General features: G+C 39.9%; 1 protein-coding gene across 1 annotated transcript in view; it reads left to right on the top strand.

The window, feature by feature from the left end:
- The first annotated feature begins 873 nt into the window (after nt 1-873).
- Nucleotides 874-24,814, top strand: part of LOC308188218 (uncharacterized protein) — a 248,218-nt gene continuing 224,277 nt past the window's right edge. Inside the window, exon 1 of the mRNA XM_080577041.1 lies at nt 874-977. The gene's annotated coding sequence lies outside the window, so the exon portion shown is untranslated. The remainder of the gene's footprint in view (nt 978-24,814) is intronic.

Raw genomic sequence — 24,814 nt, 5'->3', positions numbered from 1 at the left:
CCCTTCCCTTCCCTTCCCTTCCCTTCCCTTCCCTTCCCTTCCCTTCCCTTCCCTTCCTTCCCCTTCCCTTCCCTTCCCTTCCCTTCCCTTCCCTTCCCTTCCCTTCCCTTCCCTTCCCTTCCCTTCCCTTTCCCTTCCCTTCCCTTCCCTTCCCTCCCTCTCTTTCTCTTTCTCTTTCTCTCTCTTTCTCTCTTTCTCTCTTTCTCTCTTTCTCTTCTTTCTCTCTCTTTCTTTCTTTTCTTTCTCTCTCACTTTTTCTCTTTCTCTCTTTCTCATTCTCTCTCTCTTCTCTCTTTCTCGTCTCTCTCCTTTCTTTCTCTTTTTTCTCTTCTCTCTTTCTCTTTTTTCTTCTTTCTTTCTTTCTTTCTTTCTTTTTTCTTTCTTTCTTTCTTTCTTTCTTTCTTTCTTTCTTTCTTTCTTTCTTCTTCCTCTCTCTCTCTCTCTCTCTCCCTCCTCTCTTTCTTTCCTTCTCTCCTCCTCTTTCTATTCTTTTCTTTCTTTTCCTGTTATATTTTGCAGTGTTGCCTCCTCTGCACATTATCTTGCATCTTCCTCTGTAGCACCCACCACCGGTAGGCCAACATTCAAAGATAATAACGTGGTTTAAATTTATGGTTTTGATTCCTTCTTTGGGATACACACTGGTCGATGTTGTCTTTTACTAAAATGCTCACATGGATGTCATGCAACATTACAGCAAAAAAATATTGCATAACTATATTGCATATTATATATATTGCATATAATATTGCATAACTTGACAAATATTGCATAAATTGACTCAACTCCTCTAACGGCACCACACCGTCTCTCCCGTCAGCTGGCGGCAATGGTCTCCACCAGGCACGGTGCTTTCTCTAGGAAGTCAGTACACACCCAGACCGACTGCCCGCCCAAACATGCGGCAGTTCAGGTCTCCGGATGCGGGGAGTGTCTGAGCCTCTTGCTGCCATCGGCGGGAGGCAGAGAGACCTTGCGTGAGGTGCGAGCAGGTGGACGACCTGGTCCGCATGGTGGCGGAGCTCAAGGAGGAGGTGCAGAGGTTGAGGGATATCAGGGAGTGCGCGTGGGAGATAGACTGGTGGAGCGACTCCCTGCAGGACCGAGGGAGAGGGACCAGGGTGAGACGCTCCAAAGGGGGGTGGACCCCTGCCCTGTCGCCATCGGGCAGAGGGAGGGGACCTGCGAGTTGAGGAGGAATGGAGACAGGTCCCTGCTCGACCTCGCAGGAGATGCCCTCCCCTTCCGGTGCCGCCTTCCCAGGTGCCCTTGAACAATAGGTTTGAGGCCCTGGAGCTGGAGAGACCGGTGGGTGAGGATGAGGTAGGAAGCCTACCCAGGAGGATGCCTGAGGTGAGGAAGTTGACTCCACGCCTCAGGACTGCCTCCACCAAGAAAGAAAGAAGGGTGATTGTTGTGGGCGACTCCCTCCTCAGGGGAACGGAGGGCCCTATTTGTCGGCCTGACCCACACATAGGGAAGTCTGCTGCCTCCCTGGGGCCAGGGTCAGAGACATTATCAGGAAGCTTCCAAACCTGGTTCGCCCCTCTGACTATTACCCGCTTTTGATAGTCCAGGCTGGCAGTGACGATGTTGAAAAGAGAAGCCTCAAGGCTATCAAACAGGACTATAGGGGGCTGGGACGATTGGTGGAGGGAGCGGGAGTGCAGGTGGTGTTTTCGTCCATCCCTACGGGGGAAGGGAGAGGCACGGAGAGGACATGGAAAGCTCGCGTGGTTAATAGGTGGCTCAGAGGCTGGTGCCAGCACAGAAATTTTGGTTTTTTTCACCATGGGGAGCTTTACTCGGCACCCGGCCTGATGGCCCCAGACGGGTCCCTATCTCCAAGGGGAAAACGGATCCTAGGCCAGGAGCTGGCGGGACTCATAGAGAGCGCTTTAAACTAGGTAAGAACGGGGACGGGGCTCAAACAAGGCTTGTTGGAGCTGTGCCGGGGGAAACTGGCTAGGCCGGGGAAGAAGGCGATGGCCCAGATGAAGTGCATCTACACTAATGCACGCAGCATGGGTAACAAACAGGAGGAGCTGGAAGCCATCGTGCAGCAGGCAGGCTACGACTTGGTTGCCATCACGGAGACGTGGTGGGACCGCTCCCACGACTGGAGTGCTGCAATGCCTGGCTATCGGCTCTTCAGGAGGGACAGGCAGCACAGAAGGGGTGGTGGCGTGGCTCTCTACATTAGAGAATCTTTTGATGTTGATGTTGTGGAACTCCAGGCTGGGAATGATAAGGTTGAATCCCTGTGGGTTAGGATCCGTGGGAAGGCCGGCAAGGCTAGCTTCCTGGTGGGGGTCTGTTATAGACTGCCGAACCAGGATGAGGAGACGGATGAGGAGTTTTATAGGCAACTGACAGAAGTTGCAAAATTGTCGGCGCTTGTCCTCGTGGGGGACTTCAACTTCCCGGACATATCCTGGAAACACAACACGGCACAGAGAAAGCAGTCTAGGAGGTTTCTGGAGCGCGTGGGAGATAGCTTCCTGACGCAGCTGGTCAGTGAACCTACCAGGGGTGGCGCCCCGCTAGACCTTCTCTTCACAAACAGAGAAGGACTGGTGGGAGATGTGGTGGTCGGAAACTGTCTTGGGCAGAGTGACCACAAAATGGTAGAGTTCTCTATTCTTGGCGAGGCCAGGAAGAGGACCAGTAAAACTGCTGTATTGGACTTCCGGAGGGCTGACTTTGAGCTGCTCAGGACGCTGGTTGGCAGAGTCCCTTGGGAGGCGGTTCTGAAGGGCAGAGGAGTCCAGGAAGGCTGGGCGCTCCTAGAAATCGTGATGGCACAGGAGCGGTCCGTCGCCACGTGTCCAAAAACGAGCCGGCGTGGAAGAAGACCGGCCTGGCTCAACAGAGAGTTGCGGCTTGTGCTTAGCAGAAAAAAGAGGGTTTATAATCTTTGGAAAAAAGGGCGGGCCACTGAGGAGGACTACAAGGATGTAGCGAGGCTGTGCAGGGAGAAAATTAGAAAGGCCAAAGCTCATCTGGAGCTCAACCTGGCTACTGCCGTTAAAGACAACAAAAAATCCTTTTACAAATATATCAATGCGAAACGGAGGACTAAGGAGAATCTCCATCCTTTACTGGATGCGAGGGGAAACCTAGTTACTAAGGATGAGGAAAAGGCTGAGGTGCTTAATGCCGCCTTTGCCTCAGTCTTTAGCGGCAATACCGGTTGTTCTCTGGATACCCAGTGCCTTGAGCTGGTGGAAGGGGATGGGGAGCAGGATGTGGCCTTTGCTATCCATGAGGAAATGGTTGGCGACCTGCTACGGAGCTTGGATGTGCGCAAGTCGATGGGGCCGGATGGGATGCACCCGAGGGTACTGAAAGAACTGGCGGAGGAGTTGGCCGAGCCACTTTCCATCATTTATCGGCAGTCCTGGTTATCGGGGGAGGTCCCAGTTGACTGGCGGCTAGCAAATGTGACGCCCATCTACAAGAAGGGCCGCAGGGCAGACCCGGGGAACTATAGGCCTGTCAGTTTGACCTCAGTGCCAGGAAAGCTCATGGAGCAGATTATCTTGAGGGTCATCACACGGCACTTGCAGGGCAAGCAGGCGATCAGGCCCAGTCAGCATGGGTTTATGAAAGGCAGGTCCTGCTTGACGAGCCTGATCTCCTTCTATGACCAAGTGACGCGCTTGGTGGATGAGGGAAAGGCTGTGGATGTGGTTTACCTTGACCTCAGTAAGGCTTTTGACACAGTTCCCCACAACATTCTCCTTAAGAAACTGGCTGCTAGGGGCTTGGACTGGCGTACGCTTCGCTGGGTTAGAAACTGGCTGGATAGCCGGGCCCAGAGAGTTGTGGTGAATGGAGTCAAATCTGGTTGGAGGCCGGTCACTAGTGGTGTCCCCCAGGGCTCGGTACTGGGGCCGGTCCTCTTTAATATCTTTATCGATGATCTGGATGAGGGCGTCCAGTGCACCCTCAGTAAGTTTGCAGATGACACCAAGCTAAGTGCGTGTGTCGATCTGCTCGAGGGCAGGAAGGCTCTGCAGGAGGATCTGGATAGGCTGGAGCGATGGGCTGAGGTCAACTGTATGAAGTTCAACAAGGCCAAGTGCCGGGTCCTGCACCTGGGGCGCAACAACCCCAAGCAGTGTTCCAGGCTGGGAGATGAGTGGCTGGAAAGCTGCCTGGCCGAGAGGGACCTGGGAGTATTGGTCGATAGTCGGCTGAATATGAGCCAGCAGTGTGCCCAGGTGGCCAAGAAGGCCAACTGCATCCTGGCCTGTATAAGAAGCAGTGTGGCCAGCAGGTCTAGGGAAGTGTTTGTGCCCCTGTACTCGGCTCTGGTGAGGCCGCACCTCGAGTACTGTGTTCAGTTTTGGGCCCCTCGCTACAGGAAGGACATGGACGTGCTCGAGCGAGTCCAGAGAAGGGCGACCAAGCTGGTGAGGGGTCTGGAGAACAAGTCTTACGAGGAGCGGCTGAGGGAGCTGGGCTTGTTCAGCCTGGAGAAGAGGAGGCTCAGGGGAGACCTTATCGCTCTCTACAGTTACCTTAAAGGAGGCTGTAAAGAGGTGGGGGTTGGTCTGTTCTCCTACGTGCCTGGTGACAGGACGAGGGGGAATGGGCGAAAGTTGCGACAGGGGAGTTTTAGGTTGGATGTTAGGAAGTACTTCTTTACCGAAAGGGTTATTAAGCATTGGAATGGGCTGCCCAGGGAGGTGGTGGAGTCACCATCCCTGGAGGTCTTTAAAAGACGTTTAGATGTAGAGCTTAGCGATATGGTTTAGTGGAGTACTTAGTGTTAGGTCGGAGGTTGGACTCGATGATCTTGAGGTCTCTTCCAACCTAGAAATCTGTGATACTGTGATTTAATGATTAAAAAATCATATTAAAGTTCCATTGATAATTTTCATCTGATAATCGTTTATATTTTGCCTTAATCTTATTGCATCTTTTTATTTATTAATTACTTTTTGTTTGTTTGTTTGTTAAATAGAAATTGAAATTAACCTCTGTTACCTAGTTTTTATTGTGCAGATATATCTGTCCTGGTTTTGACTGGGACAGAGTTAATTTTTCTCCTAGTACCTCATATGTTGTTGTGCTTTGGATTTAGGTTGAGAATAATGTTGATAACAGACAACACACTGATGTTTTAATTGTTGCAGAGCAGTGCTTCCACAGAGCCAAGGACTTTTTGGCTTCTCATGCTGCCCTGCCACTGAGAAGGCTGGGGGTTCACAAGAAGCTGAAAGGGGATGGAACCATGAGAGCTGACTCAAACTGGCCAAAAGTCTATTCCATACCATGTGGTTTCCTACAGAATGAAACTGGAGGGAGATGATCAGGGAGGGCTGGGAATAGGTGCATAGGTGAGCATGTGTATTATGCCTCACTTAGTTTGTGTATTTTTATTTGTTTGTTTTCATTTTCTTTCCTTTTCCTTTTTCTTTTCTTCCTTCCTTCCTTCCTTCCTTCCTTCCTTCCTTCCTTCCTTCCTTCCTTCCTTCCTTCCTTCCTTCCTTCCTTCCTTCCTTCCTTCCTTCCTTCCTTCCTTCCTTCCTTCCTTCCTTTCTTTCTTTCTTTCTTTCTTTCTTTCTTTCTTTCTTTCTTTTTCTTTCTTTCTTTCTTTCTTTCTTTCTTTCTTTTCTTTCTTTCTTTCTTTCTTTTCTTCCTTCCTTCCTTCCTTCCTTCCTTCCTTCCTTCCTTCCTTCCTTCCTTCCTTCCTTCCTTCCTTCCTTCCTTCCTTCCTTCCTTCCTTCCTTCCTTCCTTCCTTCCTTCCTTCCTTCCTTCCTTCCTTTTCTTCCTTTCTTTCTCTCTTTCTTTCTCTCTTTCTCTCTTTCTCTGTCCTTATCTCAGACTATGAGTTCTTTCACTTTTCTTTTCAATTTGGTCACCCATCCTATTGCAGGGTGGGGCAGGGGTGTGGGGAATGGATCGTGTGATGTCTAATTGTCTTCCAGGTTAAACCATGATATTGAATACTGTCATTCCCTAAGGAAAGTCCACAATTCAGATGAGCAGAGTGTTAGCAGAGTATTACATGGAGATTGTCATTCAGACTCAGCAACATACAAGAACTTGGATTACAGAAAATTTAGTATATAATTAAGTTTCCCCCTCCCCCAAACCACACCCATTTTGTCTGACGTGTCAGTTCTAGAGGAACTAAGACCTGTCAAAGACATATTATCTTGGACAGCATTGAAAATGTATTTATTTTTTCACACTCACACAAAGTATTTTGAAACTTCATAAATTTATACACCAAGACTCACAAGTAGAGACTTTTACCTATGTTGTCTCCCTTTGCAGAAATTATATACAAACACAGTGATCCTGTCACTGAAAAAAAAAAAAAAAAAAAGTACAAAAAAGTACATTCAGGAAAAAAAGTATAAATTTAGAATGTAACGTGAAAAAAAAAAAGTCATGTTGAATCCATATTATTATTATTATTTTTAATAATAATAATTAAATATTTTTGTTAACTAAAAAAAATCTTACTATGGAATATGGGAGGGAAAATTAAATTTAAATTACATAATAGTTTTTAAAAGGTTCCCTTTTTTTTTGAAATTGTATCCGTGAAAAAAATAAACAAACAAACAAACAAAAATACAAAACCCCAACTTTCTTCTTGTTTCCTTCTTTGTTTCTAGGTTAATATTTATATTTTTTTTTAAAAAAAAAAGTTTCAAAATACTACAATATATATAAATATAATATATAATATGTTATAACTTAATATCTATTTATATTTTATATATATTAAATATATCACATTCATATATATATAAAGCTTCAAAACATTTTATATATATTTTTTTTTGTATACCCTTTGTATACTCCTTTCTAGATTTCTCATGAATGACAGCTTCTTTCTACTTTCTACAAATTCTATTTTAACAGCTGGTAAGCATAAAAGGCAGTAACAGGCTGCTTTTGTGATAGAAGAATTAAAAAAAATAACGATATCTGACATAGACTTACATTCCAAAATGTCCTCCTCACCTGCTATCTCAGAAGCCAATTTAGTAATCAGAGAGCTCAGGTAATCAGCTTTTCTGGAGATAGAGAAAGATTAAAAATAAAGATAGAGAATAAAGACTAAAAGATAGAGAGTAATGTATCTTTATAATGTAGCCCAGTTCAACTTAAACATCTTAAAAAGTACTGTACTTTCCTCATGACTAGGAAAGAGTAATTAGAGATAACGCTTTCTGAGAACACATGAAATTATCCTATTTAAAGCAGTGAAATAGGTGTGAAATAACTTTTTAAAACTTTGAGTCTAACAGAAAATAACATGTCTGAGAGAATGGCTTGTTAAACTTGACCCAAATTTCAAGGTGACTAGAATCAATTTTTGCCAAGTAAATTATCCAACAAAAAAATTATACTCAGTCTAAATTTCAAATAAACATATACACTTATCTCTATATTAAGAATTAAACAAACATTGTGAAATGGACCTGTTAAACTAATGACAATAATAATAATAAGAATTTTTAAAAGAGAGAATGGAAAAACAGAGATGAAAGATTTAGAAAATCTTTTAAAGTTTGGAATCACAGAATCACAGAATTGTAGGAGTTGGAAGGGACCTCATGAGAGCATCGCGTTCAACCCCCCTACCAAAGTAGATTCCCTAGAGCAGGATGCCCAGGTAGGCATCCAGATGAGCCTTGAATATCTCCAGAGAAGGAGACTCCACAACCTCCCTGGGCAGCCTGTTCCATTGCTCCGTCATCCTCTCCGTGAAGAACTTTTGCATGTTGGTGTGGAACATCCTGTGCTCCATTTCCCTTTGTCCTATCCGCACAAACCACTGAAAAGAGGTTGGCCAAATCCCTCTGTCTCCCACACTTGAGATATTTGTAAACATTGATAAGATACCCTAAATGTCAGCCACTGTAAAAAATTTCTGTCAAAAAAGCCTCCCAATACTAAAGAGTAGAGTATGTTCAAAATAGCCAGCTCATTTCCATCCATTAAAATCCAGGAAGATAATGAGCTTTTTGTGTTAGAGACTGTGCATAATTTTGCAGAATAGAGTTTTCCATTTTAAGCCAAGTTTCCATCATAATACTTTTTAAATTGTTTATCAAGGCTTTGTTATTTTCTAAATTTATTTCATCTGGATTGGTTTTAGAATTCATACATAATATTACATTTCCATTGTTATCTTTTATAAGCCATAGTAAACTACACTTTTTAGCTTATAAATAATTATAATAATACATCAATTCTGAAAAACAGTATTACAATAATTGTCATTTGATATTTTTACAAATTCATCCCCAAACATGAATAACCCATTTATATATGTCATAAAAATAAACCCACTACTTCATAGATATTCTGAATGGGGAAACAACAGTTAAAATGCCAGCCTGATTATATTGCATAGCTATGACTGAGTCTGCCTCACATCATTTTGAAATTATATATTTCAGACATTTATTTTCAAAATTCTGAAGTTCAGTTTAGGTAAGTATACATACAAATCAAACTCTTTTGAAGATAATTTACTGTGCACTTCACATTTTGAAAACATCAGGCATTCAATTTAGACGTGTGTGTACTTTAACAATTTAATTACATTTGCTCTATACAGTATTTTGAATGTATAAAATCATAACCTAGATCATAACTTCAATATAAAACATTCATATTTATTTAAAAATGACAACAAAAATGTATATTTAGAGACCTCTTTCTGCCAAGAAACTGGATAGATAAAGAATAGATAAATTTAGGAAAATGAAACAAAAGAAAAACGAATAGTGTCCTTAGTTAAGATGTTGGATTTCATTTACACGAATTAAAAAGGCGAGGAGTGAAAATAGATGCATATGCATTATAACTTACATTATTTGACCAGTTCCTGACGTTCTGTTGCTTTAGTAAATTATTATATTCCAATTTTCTTATTGGAGAGTGTGGAAAACATCTAAAATGTGGGTAATTAATCCTTGTATACATAGTAAGGTACTTTTAATCAATAAACAACATATCAATCAGTAAAACTACTAGTATAACCTCAAGTAAGATTAATTTTCTTCTGGTATAGTTTTGTTTTGTTTTGTTTTGTTTTGTTTTGTTTTAAGGTTTAGTTCATATGCTTTAAAAAGCAGTTCTTGCACCAATATTTTAATTTCTGTGATGAAAGGTAGACAAATGTTAGTAACTATTCTTAAGTAATAGCTCTGAAGTACAGAAAAGAGACTATAGAGAAGAAAGATGACATTTTTTTTCTGTTCACATGTCCATAGAAAAATATTCAAAATACATCTAAAATTATATGGAAAACTTCTACATTTTATATTAATAGACTTATTAATAAGATAGGAAATAAACTGATAACCAAAAAAAAAAAAAAAAGCAGTCACAGCTACTAGCAGTGACAATATTATATCAGACTATGGGGCTACACTTTGTACCACATCATGTTGCTCTCTGACAACATTTTCTTTCCAATACCTGATGAATTTCTACTTATGGGCTTATGAATTAAAGTTGCTTATAGCACATAACACTATCTACTATTTAGTTTTATTCTATTTATTATAGAAATTGGATGTTGTATTTCTGCATGTCAACTTTTAGACCAATAATATAATTACTTTATATATATATATATATATAATTACTTATAATGATATAATTACTTTTCAAAAATGATTCATTATAGTGGGCAAGATACTGATTTTCATGTCTGGAGGACATACATGCATGGTACAACCAGTCTTCTAAATTCACAGTGAAGTCATGGTTTCTTAAAATGTTATTGGAGAACTTCGAAACATGACAGATTCTGATGTTGAATAGTCTATTCTGGAAGAGTTCATCTGAATTCTTTGCCATAATTTACCCTGGTCGTTTCAGGGATAAGTCCATACACTTTTCTGTTCCTAAGAAAGACAAAGAATTTCAAGTAACTAATAAAAATTGATGAGATGCTAAAGTAAAGCACAAAGAATGTACAACAGCGTTTCTTTGTTTGCTTATTATTATTATTATTTGTTTTAAATAAAACCATGGTTGCTTCTAAGAGTTGAGGATTTCAGCATAGTCTGTGAAATTGTTTAATATCTGACATCAAGTAGATGATTTTACAAATTAAAAAAAAAAAAAGGATTAGTGCTACTTCAAAATGAGAGTAGTTGGATTTGAACTCATTAGGAAGTGGAAACAAACAAACTGTGGATGAAACAGGTCAATCTGTGCTGTTTAAATAAAAAATACTTTTCTAAAAAGTTGCACAAAGTTGTGATACAGTCACGGAGACAAGTGTAAGTGTGTCTGGCTTACTCCACCTAAAAAAAATAATGGTCACCAAACTGATTGCGAACTATCAAAAGGAGGATACCAGTCTTGGATATCTTAACAGTATGAAAATACAATATCATTGTATCAAGGCTGAGCATTTACTGTTCTCTCACGTGAGCTAATATGTACATATATTGAGATATGTAATGGCAAAAAGTAAAGACCTTGAGAGCTGCAAAATCTGTTCAAGCTGACAAGTAAATAACTGAATAATTAATACATACCAGATCCATTTTGCCATAATTATATTTATTAATATGCTTTCTAGTGATTTCCATTGTATCTGCTTCTCTGTCGTCAGATTTCTTTTAGATTTAATTCTGTAAAAAGGAGACAAGAATGAGATCTGTTCTCGCTTTATTATTATTATTACTATTATTATTTTTAATTTTACATTACTCTGTAGATACCTAAACTGGTATATTTATAAATAACAATATGCTGATGCTGCTTAAAATGTAGACTCTAATAAAACATAATTTTATATATATATATAAAGAGAGAAAAAAATGTAAGAAATGGAAGAGAAATAAAGAAAAATAAATAAATAAACAACAGTGTTTTTGTTGTTGTTGTTGTTGTTGGAAAAAATACAAATATGACAACATTAATCTCAGTAAATTTTCTGAGTCTAGCTGAAATTTGGTTACCTAGTAGACATGTTTTAATTGTTACTGAATCTATTCTTTCTGACCCAAGATGTCACATCACTGTAGCTGAAGCTGTGCTTGCTAAGTCATTCTGGCATTAATCTCATTTATTGTTTGCAAGACCACAGTTCTCTTATTCATTGGTCGTACCCTTGGCAATGCAGGTCACTGTTATCTAACAGCAGAATCTACAGCTGCTCTTGCTGACTTCAATTTGAGTCTTATTTCCTTGGCAAAGGTCATATACAAGCAATTGAAGTTAATTTTATGAGACATCTGTTATATTTGTGGTTATAACTATTCAAGATAGCCCTCAAAAATAACAGTTGCTAAAAGGAAATGTGAATGCTATCTGGCACCTTAAGACTGAAGGAAAACAAACGAAAGAAAATATAAGAAGTTTTTTGACAATTACAGTTGAACACGACAAAGTACAAAATTATATTAAATGAAGAAACCCATACTTTGGGGTCTGAAATACATTCACTTTTGCAAAATCTGAAAAGTACAACTCCAAAGCATTTTATGCTTGTAAATCTAGAAGAATCTTCTGAACATTAATATATTGCAATAACAAAATACATATATAGTTAAATATCTAAATGATATATCAACTACTATATATTTTTTTTTCCAAACACCCATATGATACAGAATTATATTAGATCATTGTCTATTTATATCTGGAAAAGAAAAGAAATAAAATGGTGACTATGTAGAATGTATTATTATTATTATTATTATTATTATCATCTAGCGTTTTCTGTTTTTTGTTTGTTTGATCGATTAATTAGTTTTTTGTTTAGATAATGTTTCCTTAGATAATATTTCCTTAAAGTTATATTGTTTCAAATTAAGAAATAAGCAGGAAAAGTGTTTATATTCATTATAAAGCATATCATCCTTCTGCATAATGTGTGCCCAGAAGCATATTATGTTTTTTTTCTCCTGAAATGTAGGTGTCTTAGAGTTAGTAAACCTAGACACTCTGTACTCCCTAAAGTACAGAGTACTTTATTTAGTAATATAAATATACAAAATTGAATATTTTTCTTCAGTGGAAATGAAAGATGAGGATGTTATATTATTATTGTTATTGTTATTATTATTTCCATCAATGTACAAAACAGCAATCTAGCCTTTTGCTCATGGATTTTTACGAGTTTAGGGGTAATATGTTCCTCGAAGACAGCCACAGACAGTTGGATTTGGTGTCATATTGCCTTAAGGATTTCAAGAATTAGTTCCTTCAGTTTTTTAGTTTCTTAAGATTGTGTGTATACACAGACACACACACACACACACATATATATATATATTTCCTTAGGGTAAAGATCCTTAGGGATCTTTACTGAGTACTTCTTAACCTGCGCAAGTTCTCCTGGAACATTTATTTCTCTCAAGTGTGTTACTCTCATAATATAGAATTTACCATTAGATTTTTTCTGATGTGACTGGGCTGTACTACAAGATTTCTTGATGTTTGCATTTAGAAACTTTGTATCCCTCATATCCCCCACCTCCTCTTCCCTCCATTTTTTTTTTTCCCCTGCATATTCTCTCTTTGCAACTCTCTATACACTGAAAAATTATTCTGTTTTCCTGCAAAATACTTTGGAAGCTGAACAAAACCCAGATGGCTGTCTGAAGGAACAGTCTCCCAGGAAATACACAGAATGCTTACAATACTCACAGATGCTTTTTCCAAGGGTACTTCTGAAAATACCATTAAACTTAAGAAATATGATTTGACATTTCCACAAAGATTTCTCTCTGCTAAGTAGTGCCACATATTCCTTTTTTTACATATATGATTACACTAGTTTCTATATAAGCAAATTCCATCATTTCTCTTGAGACTGAAATATAGATGGGGTCAACTGGAAAATGACCCTATCCAGTCCCTCTTTTAACCTTAATCATGGCACTAAGAGAAATTCCCCAATACTATAAACAGCCAAAAAATTTGAGATTAAACCAGTTCTAAGCCAATGTCACACCCTTGCTATAACTTAAATTAGTTTAGCAACACTTACGCTTTCCACACATCAGTTCTTCTCTGTCTCCAACTATTGTGACTTTGTTAAGACACTATCAGTTGTATATATTTAATTCTATTAGGTGCCTTTTTAAAATAAATGTGGTACTTTTTACAATAATATTTGTTTTGTGTTCTGAGATGGACTATATACAAATCATACCAATCTTGGCTGTGGTTGAACTGCTTCCACATTCTGAGGATACATCCATATGTACCACTTGCATCCACATCTCCCATTTGCCATTAAAGTACTTTAGTACTTTTTCCAGGAGACACAGTAATCCCAGTTAAATCTTTTAGAACTATTCATACAGTTAATTGTATATCAACCTTCTTGCTGGGACCATAATAAACCTCAAAATTTGTATATTGTACAGCTAGAAGGTGATCATATACAAATTGTGATTATGATTATATGGCTAGGACCTCTTTTCTGAAGGAAACATTATGTGCAGTTAGGGTAGTCTACTTTAGATAGGGTGGACTTTGACATTACATAATGATACATTTGTTGGTTACTGTGGCATAAAGAATAGAATACTGGTTGTACTGAGTCAACCAAAGGTCCATCTAGCCCAGAATACCACTGGGTGTCTGGGGAAGAAAGAGGAAAGCATGAAAGATACTTCTGTTAAAGTAGAGCTACATAATTACCATATAATTAATTTTTAATGACTCTACTAACTGTGTTTAAAATGAAATAGCTCAACTCCTTGTTTCATAGGAAGAGTAATCACTGGATAAGTAGATGCAGTCAATGTTTTAAAGATCTCTATCAGTCTTCTCCTATGTATACTTTTTGAAGTTTTCTTCTCTCTTTCTCTCCCTCTCTTTTTCCATCTCTCTTTTCCCCCATTGGTAATCTACTCTGCTTATATCCTCCTATCTGTGCTTAACGTTACAGGTATCGGAAGCTTTGTAGCTACTGTCACTTAGAACAACTTTTCTTTGTTTCTCTGCTTCAATGTCTCAGCATATCATTTCATATTTCAAACATACTTTTTCTTCCTTGACTGTTCTTATTTTGTCTCCCTCTCTACCATTATTCTTTTTAAATTTATTAACCAACTTTGAAAAACTGCATATTGTACATATGATAATAAAGTCAAGATATTGTAATGGTGGATGTTCAGAAAGATTTGTCACTATCACAGGTTTTGTTTGTTTTAATTACATATTAAACGTGTTAAAATAAAATTTTACTAAAGTGATACAGACATTATTGCCTCAGTTCAGTTGGCCATGTATTTCCTACCAAATGTCTTCTGAGACATCCTAAAGTACCCCAACTGGCTTCCAGCTGCCACTTCAGAAAGATCCCAAAGGCTACCACCCCTTCCTACTTTTTCAAGTATGATCAAACGATGCTGTGACAAGGAAACTCCAAAATGTGAAAAATGATTTTATGTCCCTTGGAAAAGTCTTGAAGGGATCAGGAGCACAAGTAGTGTTCTCCTTTGTCCTCCCGGTTGGTGGCTGGGACCCAGGAAGAAGGAGACAAAAGGACCATGTGAATGATTGGCTGCAAGGCTGGTGCTATGCCTTGGATTTGGGTTTCTACAACCTTGGACACACTTTTGAGGGAACGGGCATGCTGATGCCAGATGGGGTGCAACTGACTGGGTGGGGTTCTGGAAACACGATACTACAAATAGCCCAGCTGAAATGCCTCTACACCAATGCAAACAGCATGGGAAACAACCACTCTCTTGTGTGTGTTAAAGAATGCGCTAATAAAGGACAGGTTCTGACTGGGGTTTTCTACAGGCCGCCTGATCAAGGGGTGCCTGTGGATGAGGCATTCTTGCTTCAACTACAAGAAGTGTCACACTCACACTGTCTCATACTGATGGGGGACTTCAATCACCAGGATGTCTCCTGGGAAAACTGCACAGCAGGCTGCAAGCAATGCAGCAGATTCCTAGAGTACACTGAGGATGACTTCCTGGTCCAGGTATTAGACAAACCAACCAGAGGAGAAGCGTTACTTGACCTGGTGCTCATCAGTGCAGAAGAACTCATTAAAGAAGTCAAGACTGGAGGCAGTCTGGGCTGTAGTGACCACGCCCTGGTTGAGTTTGTGATCTTGAATACAGGCCTGGCTAAAATCAGGACCCTGCAGTTCAGAAGAGAAAAATTCCAGCTATTTAAAGACCTAGTGGATGAGATCCACTGGAACACTGTCCTCAGGGACAAAGGAGCTGAACAGAGTTAACTCTGTAACAATGTTTTCCTTAGAGCACAAAATCTCTCCATCTCCGAGAAGAAAGCAGGCAGGGAGGGCAGACAATGGCAAGGTTGAGCAAGGACCTGCTGGTCAAACTGAGGCACAGGAAGGAAATGCACAGGCAGTTGAATCAGGACATGTGGCCAGGGAAGTGTACAAGGATGCTGTCCAGATGTGCAGGGATGGGATCAAGAAAGACAAGGCACAGATGGAAGCTTGGCAAGTGATGCAAAAAATAACAGGAAGGGATTCTAAAGGTGCATTGTCCAGAAAAGTAAGGCCAATGAGCATGTACCCCCTCTGAGGGATGAGAAGGGTGAACCGGTAATAACAGACATGGAGAAGGCTGAGCTACTCAACAACTTCTTAGCCTCAGTCTTCACTGCAGCCGGGATTCCCAAACCTTTAGTTACCCTGAAACTGTAGATGGAGGCTGGGGGAGAAAAATCCCTCCAACTGTAAATGAAGAACAGGTTCAAGATCACCTGATAAAATTGAGCAGATACAAGTCTATGGGACCTGAAGACATGCATCCCAGGGTCATGAATGAATTGACTGATGTAGTTGCCAAGCCTCTCTCCATCATATCTGAAAAATCCTGGCAGTCAGGTGAAGTCACTGGTGACTGGAAAAGGGGAAACATCACTCTCATTTTTAAAAAGGGTAGAAAGGAGGACCTAGAGAACTATAGACTGCTGAGCGTCCACTCTGTGTCTGGCAAGATCACGGAAAAGATCCTCCTGGAAGCAATGTCAAGGCACATGCAAGACAAAGAGGTGATCTGAGACAGCCATCATGGTTTCACCAAGGGCAAATCATGCCTGACCAATTGGGTGGCCTTTTATGATGGAGTGACTGCATTGGTTGACAGGGGAAAACCAAGTGATATAAACTGCCTGGACATCTGTAAGGCCTTTGACACAGTCCCACATGACGTCATTATCTCCAAATTGGAGAGAAATGGATTTGATGGGTGGACCAGTCAGTGGATAAGGAGCTGGTTTGAAGGTTGCACCCAGAAAGTGGTGGAGTGGCTCTATGTGGCTCTATGTCTGAGTGAAGGCCAGTGACAAGTGGTGACCCTCAGGGTTCTGTCCTGGGACTAGTACTGTTTAATATCTCTGTCAATGACATAGGCAGTAGGATTGAGTGCACTCTCATCAAGTTTGCAGATGACACCAAGCTGAGTGGTGCAGTTGATACAGCAGAAGGAAGGGAAGCCATCCAAAGGGATCTGGACTAGCTTGAGAACTGGGCCCATGTGAACCTAAAGAGGTTCAACAAGCCCAAGTGCAAGGTCCTGCACCTGGGTCAGGGCAATCCCAGACATAGAATCATAGAATATCCTGCGTTGGAAGGGACCCATAAGGATCATTGAGTCCAGCTCCTGGCACCACACAGGTCCACCCAAAAATGCAGACCATGTGACTAAGCGCACAGTCCAAACGCTTCTTAAACTCCAACAAACTTGGTGCAGTGACTACTTCCCTGGGGAACCTGTGCAACAACCCTCTCAATTAAGAACCTCTTCTTGATGTCTAGCCTAAACCTCCCCTGCTTCAGCTTGACGCCTTTCCCTAGGGTTCTATTGCTTGCCACTAAAGAGAATAGATCAGCGCCTTCCCCTCCACTCCTCCTCGTGAGGAAGCTGTAGACTGCAATGAAGTCTCCCCTCAACCTCCTCTTTTCCAGGCTGAACAAACCAAGTGACCTCAGCCTCTCCTCATACATCTTACCCTCTAGGCCCTTCACCATCTTCGTAGCCCTCCCCTGTACACTCTCCAACAGTTTTATATCCTTCTTGTACTGTGGTGCCCAGAACTGCACACAGTACTCAAGGTGAGGCCGCACCAGCGCAGAGTAGAGCAGGACAATCACTTCCCTCGACCAACTAGTGATGCCGTGCTTGATGCATCCCAGGATACTGTTGGCCCTCCTGGCTGCCAGGGCACACTGCTGGCTCATATCAACTTGCTGTCAACCAGAACACCCAGATCCCTCTCTGCGGGGCTGCTCTCCAGCGTCTCATCAGCTAGTCAGTACATATAGCCAGGGTTGCCCCTTCCCAGGTGCAGGACCTGGAACTTGCTCTTGTGAAACTTCACGCGGTTGGTGATCGCCCAGCTCTCCAATCTGTCCAGATCTCTCTGCAAGGCCTTTCCACCCTCAACAGAGTCCACAACTCCTCCAACTTTATTATCATTAGCAAATTTGCTCAAAACACCTTCTAGTCCTACATCCAAATCATTTATAAAAACATTGAAGAGGACTGGCCCTAAAATGGAGCCTTGAGGGACCCCACTAGTGACCATCTACCAGCCAGATGTGGCCCCATTTACCACAACCCTTTGAGCCCTGCCTATCAGCCAATTGCTCGCCCATCGGATGATGTTTTTGTTTAGCTGTATGCCGGACATTTTGTCCAGTAGGATCCTATGGGAAACTGTGTCAAAAACATTACTGAAATCCAAAAAGATCACATCAGCTGGTTTCCCTTGATCGACTAGATGGGTGATCTTATCATAAAAGGAAATCAAATTTGTTAGGCAGGACCTACCCCTCATGAACCCATGTTGGCTGGGACCAATGACTGCATTTTCCCCCAGGTGCGCTTCAATAACTTCAAGGATAATCTTCTCCATAATTTTACCAGGCACTGATGTGAGACTGACAGGCTCATATGTAGAGTCATTAAGGTTGGAAAAGACCTTCAAGATCATCTGGTCCAGCCATCACTGTAGTATCAATGTCACCCACTAAGCCAAGTCCCTAAGCACCATGAGTACAGACTGAGAGAAGAGCTCACTGAGAACATCCCTGGGGACTTAGGGCTTCTTCTGGACAAAAGGTTTGACATGAGCTGGCAGTGCACACTTGCGGGCCACAAGGCCAACTGCATCCTGGGCTGCATCAGCAGAGTGGCCAACAGGTCGAGGGAGGTGATTGTCCCCTTTTACGCTGCCCTTGTAGGGCCCCACCTGGAGTACTGCATCCAGGTCTGGAGTACCCAGCACAGGAAGGCTGTGGATAAGAATAGGTCTAGAGGAGGGCCACAAAGATGATCAGAGGGCTGGAGCACCTCTCCTATGAAAAAAGGCTTAGAGAGCTGGGTCTGTACAGCCCAAAGAAGAGGAGGCTCCAGGGGAAGCTCATTGCAACCTTTCAATACTTAAAGGGGGCTTATGAAAATGATGGAGAGCAACTTTTTACTCAGTCACATAATGACAGGAGAATGGTAAATGGTTTTAAACTAGAAGAGAGGAGATTTAAGTTAGAGGTTAGGAGGAAATTCTTCACTCAAAGGGTGGTGAGACACTGGAACAAGCTGCCCAGAGAAGTTGTGGGTGCCCCATCCCTGGAGGTGTTCAAGGTACCTTGTCAGATTTGGTCAGCCTGATCTAGTGTGTGGAATCCCTGCCCACGTCAGGGGTGTTGGAACTAGATAGTCTTTAAGGTCCCTTCCAGCTTGAGCCAATCTATGGTTCTATGATAATTCTATGATCCTATGATTAAGACAATTAAGAATGTTATTTCTCCCCTAAAACAGATTTAGAGACAGATCCAATGAACAGAATTTCATCTGTTTAAGAATACACTGCCTGAAAAAGCTTGGTCTCGGCTTCAGTAGAACAGTTCTTAGTGCTGTGCATACTGCCTTAATTCTCTAAATGTTTAAGTATGAATATATGCACACTTAGGCTGTAGTTCACATGAACTAGACTACTGAGTGGTACCGTAAAAAAAAAAAATCATTTATCAACACTCTCAGGTGGGTTTTGTCACTTAACCGAAATCTGCAATTAGACACCTCTGTCTGTTTTGACTCACAACTAGAAAATACCTTTTACTGTCTCCCCCAATATGGCTTTAATCATCTAGATCATTGCTTGATATTTCTGAAAACAGAAAAATCATCTGTTTTCATCACTGCTGTTGAAGTTCAACAGTTTCTGTGGTCTTTGTTTTAAGCTTATTACAGCTATTGACCCACAACAGTCTGCTTATGGTGGCCTTACAAACCACACATTGTAACATACTTTTGATATATTAGAAGACTAAAATGTTACCGTAAAATTCAGTCAAAGAAACTCTCTGAGACTCAATCTGGAGTTTCAGGAAGCAGGCATTCTTTAATTGTAGTGTCATACACACAGGGGATCACTCTACCTAGCGAGCATGCTGAATTGTTCAAGCCACAGGGGTTAAGTACAACCAAAACGTATGCATTCATTCAATTAAAAAAAATTAAAAAAAAAAAAAAGATAATTAATATATCCACACTATTTCTGGGATCTCAGAATATGCATGTTTATTTCTCCTGGTGGTCCTTCAGGTTCTTCCAATGTTTGTTGATAATCAGTTTAGGTATGCATACTAAGCTAAGTCATTTAAACATCCAAGGACATATGCATACTATGAGTTCCTCACCTAATCTTTTCAAACACATCCTCCAGGCCTGGGTCATTATTTACATCTACATTTTTTCTAAACCTCTTTCTGTCTAACTAAAATATTAAAAGTTTGGCCTACCTGTTCATAAAACCTTTCAGATCTGGCTCTATTATTCTATCAGGAAGAGAACTATATGTCCTTCTGACTCAGTATCAAAAACATCTGCACCTACAACACAAGTCTAAACAGAGAAACCTTGATCAAACTGGTGATGGTGAGCAAGGGATTGGAGTGCATGAAAAAAATTAAATCTCTTCCTCGGTATGTTTTATAGATTAGCTTCTGGCTAAAAAATAATTAATTAATCAATCAAGTCCACTAAGAACAAGAAAGACCATCTGGATCAAAATCTCTCATATTTCCCCACTGTGAACTAAAATCAGATTCCTTAGGGAGGTGCTTTAGACTGTGTCTCTGTTAGACAAATGAGAGATGGATTGAGCTTGTCATCCTTTGCTTATTCTATACTTAGGATGAAAAATGTTTTTCAACAGTGTTCAAGGAGAATCATTGCCTTGAAAATTAACCAAAGTTCATGACTATAATTTCCTGTAAAATACTCTGTGAATTCATTTTTGGAGGGCTTGTAATCAGGAAAGGACAGAGCTTGTTGTCCTTCCTTGTAATAAAAGCACCTGCTTGGAAAATTGATGTGACTGGTACCCCCTGCTCCTAATCTCTGGCGGCATGGTTAACATAACCAACCATAACACAAATATCCATAACATGTAAGCAGGCTGTTAATGTTACCTCCTGCCCCCTTCCCTTTCTCCCTTTCTTCCCTTTCTCCCTTTCTGGCCCCAGGGTATGGGGTCATCCATAGTCGGGGTGATTAAGAGCAATAGTGTTATTAAGACCCAAGTGTTGGATCAACATATTGGAACATATTGGGAGCATTGATTGACAAGATGATTAAGTCCATTGTTGTTATCAGTAGTCAGTTGCTAGGTTGCCAGGAGATTGTGACATTTGCTGGGAGCAGGAAAGCCTATCAACACAGGGAACACTATCTATAAAATCAAGCAGCAGCAAGCAGTAAGCGGGACTGAGACAGAAACTGCTGTTAGACAAGAAAATCTCATTATCTTTTGGTGGCCAAGAACACCTGCAGCATCATCTTCTTTCTCCTAGGATTGAGTGAATGACACATGTTCTTTTATATAAAGCCCAAGTCTAGGTTATAAGTGTGTGACATACTGATTGATAACAATTTTACCTGATATGCAGAGGATCGACCCACACGACTGAAAAGCCTGTAAAACTGAGAATTCTAAAAATTCTGTGCAAATATAAGTTAAGCTAAGTGCTAGAAATTGTAGATAATAAGCTATGCTGATTGATTTATTTTGTGTGTGTGTGTGTGTATGTAATACTAAATCCCTAATTATAACCACAGTCCTGTGGTCAGTCCTCATTGTGCCAAGGATCCCTAAAGTGCCCTGTTCCTGATAGTATCAGTGACGATTTTTTCTGTAAATTTTCAGAAAAATGAGAAATATTAAACAGGGTTCTATGTTCTCTCATGTAATTATCTCAGTGCTCCTTTTTTTTTTTTTTTTTTTTCCATGTATTCCACAGTAGCTCACTCTAGCATTCATAGATGATCCAATATTCCAATAAATTAATGCCGATTCCTTGAACACATCTTATTTTAGGCGTTGAAAACACTTGCCGTAGTGAGGTTTGTGTCCATCAAAACTGAAGAGATAAAATATTGTAATATATGGTGTCTGGGGTTATTAAGTTTAGAGAAAAGAAGGTTCCAAGGAGACCTTATAAAGGCCTTCCAGTATTCTTAAACTGAGTCTACAAGAAAGCTGGAGAATGACAGTTTGTCAGGGACAGCAGTGATAGGACAAGAGGTAATGGTTTTAAAGAGAGGAGATTTAGATTAGATGTTAGGATATCTTTACTACTAGGGTGGTTACGCACTGGAACATATAGCCCAGAGAAGCTGTGGATGCCCCACGCCTTGAGACACTGAAAGCTAAATTGGATGGGGCTTTGGGCAATCTGTCCTAGTGGCAGGTGTCTCTTACCATGGCAGGCATGTTGGAACTAATGATGCAGTGAAAACTCAATAATCAAAGTTATTAAGTAGGTATTCCTTATTACGGTGTTGCGTGCATGGGGGATCGCTCCACCTAACACACACACCAAGGATTACTGGCAGTATACTTATATTAGTGCGATATATACATATTCATTTAATTTCCCCTTAGTCTTTTGCATATTCATCAGATCTCCGAATAATCATTAGCATAGGTTCCTGCCCCTATTTGCATGCGTACTGGAGTCCTTGGGTGGTCGTCTGGTGTACTCTGGTGGTCTTTTGATGAAGGCCAGAGGTCTTCCTTGCTGCTAAACTTATGACCTTTCCTTTCTTTAACAGACTTCAGCAGTCAAGCCAGTTCTTGCTGGTTCCATTATCTATGCATGCAGTCTTTTACTCCCTTATCTTTTGGGTTGTTAACATACAATTGTGTTAGCTAAGACCTACAGAATCAACATCCTTTATCTTGTTCCCTGTCTCACTAGATAATCTTTAAGTTCCCTTCCAATCACTATTATCCTGTTTGTATATTTAAAATTAGTAATTTGACAAAATTACATAGCAGAATGACAGTAAAGTCAATTAATGTTTCTTCTAAGTTTCTCTTACAAGTTAGACAGACAATGATATAATGATAGCAGAACAATAAGTGTGTGACATCATAGAGGATATTTTTCAAAAGGAGATCCTCTCTAGCACTTTTCAGTTTCATCAGGTCAACATGTAAAACACATTGTTTCTTTGAGGTTCCTAACACATTGTTAGGTCTGAAATTTACTTTACAGTAAAGAGACCAACTAGATACATGTAAGAATATAAAAGAATTTTAGAAATAGAATTGCTATATAACAAGCATTTTTAATTACCTAACTTTGCCACAATCCATTCTATGAAATAGTTCAGAAATTTATGATACAAATAATATGTATAAACAATAATCGCGTATGAAATATTTCAAAAAATATATACATTTGGTATGCAAAAGATTTAAAATCTTATCTATTGTGATTAAAGAATCACAGAATAAGTTAGAAGGGACCTCTGGAAGTCATCTGGTCCAACCCCCTTTTCAGGCAAGAATATTTAAAACAGGTTGCCCAGGTAAATGTCCAGGTGTTTTTTGAAGATTTCCAAGGAGGGAGACTCCATAACGTCTCTGAGAAACCTACTCCAGTGTTCTGTCACCCGTGCACCAAAGTGTTTCTTGATATTTAAATGGTAACTCTTGTGTTTCAGTTCTTGCCCATTGCCTCCTGTCCTGTCACTCATCATCACTTAAAGAGTATGGCTGTTTTCTTTACACCTTCCCTTCAGGAACTTATGCAACTTCTCTTTATGTATTTATATTAATAAATGGATAGATAAAAAGAAATAAATTATTCATATGCATATAGATTTAAGTAACAGTAGCATTGTGGGACCGTTAAGAAATTTTAAACCAGTGTCCTGGTTTTGGCTAGGGTAGAGTTAATTTTCCCCCTCATAGCTGGTAGGATGTGTAGTGGGTTTACGTGGCAAGGTTTTGGTAGCAGGGGGCCATAGGGGTGGCTTCTGTGAGAAGAATCTAGAAGCTGCCCCATGTTAGGTAAGGGTCCCGCTGCTGACCAGAGCCGAGCCAATAAGTGACGTTGTTTGCACCTCTGTGAAAGCATATTTAAGACAGGAAAATCAGTGGGAGAACTGTCCACTTTTAAGGCAGCACTTGGAATTTATCTGTGACATTCTATGACATCTAAGAAGGCTTAATCCATGATCACATGACTGAATCCCAATATAGTTTACATTTTAGATAAATTTAAATTTCATCTTTAAATTTGGCTACATTATTCATGTCTTTAGTTAATTGAAAGAAATCCCATTTCTGGTATCTACCAGAAGCAGCAATAGATTTTAAATTTAGTAAGGTGTTAAAGTTGTGCACATCTGCAGAAGATATGAACAAGAACCAGTGATGTAGGTTGTTGTTGCTGTTACGCAGATACGTGCTTTGAAGTACTCTTTACAATCTGGCTAACGCCCTAATACAAAAGATAAGACAAGATGACAGAATCACCATTTAAAAATGCAATCTATGCTGGAGAAGTGATCACTAACATGGCCTCAGAAATCATAGACCAGTTTAAATGTGAAACTGTTGATTGTTCTTTATGAAAATATAATGTTACACATATTATTGAAGATTTTCTAGTAAAAGAGAAAGGCTTTCAGTTTTTATGTATTTCTGTGAATGTGGCAGGACAATCACATCAAACAGAAAAAAAAAAAAAGAAAAAAAAAAAACAACAGTTTGACCCAGCTTTCGCTGAAGCCATTTACCTAAATGTGGACAGAATTGGAACTGGACTAACTAGACAATGAATGGAAAGTAGGTCATTTCTGAGTAGTTAATGATTGAAAAAGCCATTTACCAGAAGAAGATCCTCACCAGGGTGAAATAGACAGGAACGTTTCCATTTGCAATTTTAAAATGCCTAAAATTCATCTAGCAGTTAGACGAGACTATTTGAATAGAAAGTTTGTAATATTTTAGCAAAACAAAAAAACAAACAAAAACTAACTCCTTTTTGTTTTGTTATTGTTATGGCTTTGTAATAACCACAATGTACTTTTCCCCTTAAGGAAATACATTACATGAAGAAAAAAATTCTTATTGAAAACACATTAAAATAATTATGACCTCCTTCAGCCCAATGAGAAAATAGTTTTGTAGCATTTTACCCAAAACTACTTCACATATGGTTCATAAAATAAAATAAAATAATAATAATAATAATAATAATAATAATAATAATCTCTCTTTTTATAGTATAGGTTGATTTTTAGAGATTGAGACCAGTAAAATTAAAATGAATATCTGGACTTTGTATGTCTGTGTTTCATAGACTATTGTAATTTTTTTTATTGTAATTTTTAGTGTAATTTTTTACCTATCTCAGATACAGCACTCTTAAAGCACTCTTTTAAGTTTCACTGTAGTTAATTTATAAACTGAGAATTGAATGTTAGATATCAGAACCCCTACAGCTATAAAACTATTCTCAGAATCTTTTTAACCAAAACTCTACAATCTAATTTACTT

The sequence above is a fragment of the Anser brachyrhynchus genome, assembly GCF_964034855.1.
Source record: "Anser brachyrhynchus genome assembly, chromosome: 1".
NCBI classification, from domain to species: Eukaryota; Metazoa; Chordata; class Aves; order Anseriformes; family Anatidae; genus Anser; species Anser brachyrhynchus.
The sequence above is the reverse complement of the archived record's forward strand: the minus strand, read 5'-3'. Positions and strand labels throughout refer to the sequence as shown.